Raw genomic sequence first — 1,845 nt, forward strand, 5'->3', positions numbered from 1 at the left:
CAAAACTCATATCAAAGAGCATTGTCAAACAACGGGGCATCCGTTTGGAAAACGTTGAGGCTAAGATGCTGGATTTTTTCCAAAGACTGATCGATAGTGGATGGATATGCTTTGCTCCTGAACCAATCAAAGCGAACTACACAATAGTTCGAGAGTTTTACGCCAATGCCTTGAAGACTAATTTCCAAGGGGATGTATTCACTTTTGTCAGAGGCAAGCGGGTTGACTTTGGCCCCCGAGGTAATAAATGCACACTACGGGCTTCCCAATGCTGACAATGAGATATACAGAGCCAGAGGAAGAGAGAGAGGAACATAGGGGTTGGTGGAAAAGCATCATGATGGAGTGCAACCGACTTGGGAAAGAATACACAAAGGGGTTGATTCATATGATTTCACTGTGGAAGCCAAGCTTTGGCTATCCATTATCTGTGCCAGGATTGTGCCATCTAGAAATGAGACTGAAGTGACGCCTGAGAAGGCATTGATGATTGTTGGCATTATGGATGGCTTGCCAGTAAACGTGGGCCAGCACATCGGGAGTGAAATTGAGGAAACATGCAATAGAAGGTCTAGAAGCCTATTTTTTCCCTCATTGATCACTTAGTTGTGCTATGCTGCTGATGTGCTACCGAGCCCGACTGATGTTGAGAAGGACCCTGCCGTAGCAATCTCTCCATTACTTCGAAAAGGGCCAACTGACAAGAAGAAGAAGAAGAGAAGGATTGATGTGATATTTCCTTCATTTGGGCAGTTTGATGAGCCCGCCGAGGGATCCGGTGGTGCCCTCACAGTTACAGCAGAAACACATGACCCCATGGTTGCACTTCCTTATGGACCCCCACCATGCGCCACATTTCCCATCAGATCTATAGTGTTGATGCTCATATTTGACAGCTTGTCGTGGGTCTTCCCTCTAGTCCATCTGGTGAGGGCACTTTGACTAAGTCTGGCAAGAAGCCAGCGACCTTAGATGATGTAGTGCTGGAGCAAAAGGCAATCAAAACCAGGTTAGAAGACATGAGCAGGAGACAAGGAAAAGTTGAAAGGCGACAGGTGAAGTTCAAGGAGCATGAGAAGAAGAAAAGCAAGTTTCTATCGAGGATGATGCACAAGCTGAGTTCACTATGTGGCTCACAGGATTCTGAGGATGATGATGATGAGGATTTGGAGCTCAAATTTCCTACCACCTCTAGCTCCGAGTGATGCAGTATTCAGGGAGCACTTTCCACCATTTTACTCTATCATGTTTAGTTGCATTGGGGACATTGCAACATCTTTAGTTGGGGGTGGCTTCTTGTATAACTATTGTCCTTATATAATTGTGAATAACTGTAGGTATGGCAGATGGGTACTGTGGTTGTTTTCATTTTGTTGTTAGTATATTTTCATGGAATGTGTGATATTATTATGTTTAGTAGCTTCTTAATTTTTTTTTTTATATAACTTATGTTTTAGTTACTTGATATTTATCAACTTCTTAATTTTTTTTATATAGTGTGTTTTTTGTTAGTGGCGATATCCTTGGTTTTCTTTATACCACGGCTCTTTTTCCAAGGATGCCAATTTTCTTCTTGAACCGAGTAATTGTTAATAAATTTTTGTGGACTTTTCCCGATGATGGATAGCTAGGCAACTTTCTTAAGGGAATTAGTCTTGTAGTTAGATATAGCTTATGTTAATTTGGGAAAAATAAATGGTTTGAATTACGGTTTGTGCCCATTGACCAAGTTGTGGCTTGCTTGGTACCAACATGATTTAAACCTCGGCATATGAATTTTTGGTTGTTGAAAAAAAAAATTGAAGCAAAGATGTCATGACTTTTAGACTCAAATTTTGGCTCTTT

Source organism: Nicotiana tabacum, chromosome 8 (assembly GCF_000715075.1).
Source record: "Nicotiana tabacum cultivar K326 chromosome 8, ASM71507v2, whole genome shotgun sequence".
In the NCBI taxonomy this organism is placed as follows: Eukaryota; Viridiplantae; Streptophyta; class Magnoliopsida; order Solanales; family Solanaceae; genus Nicotiana; species Nicotiana tabacum.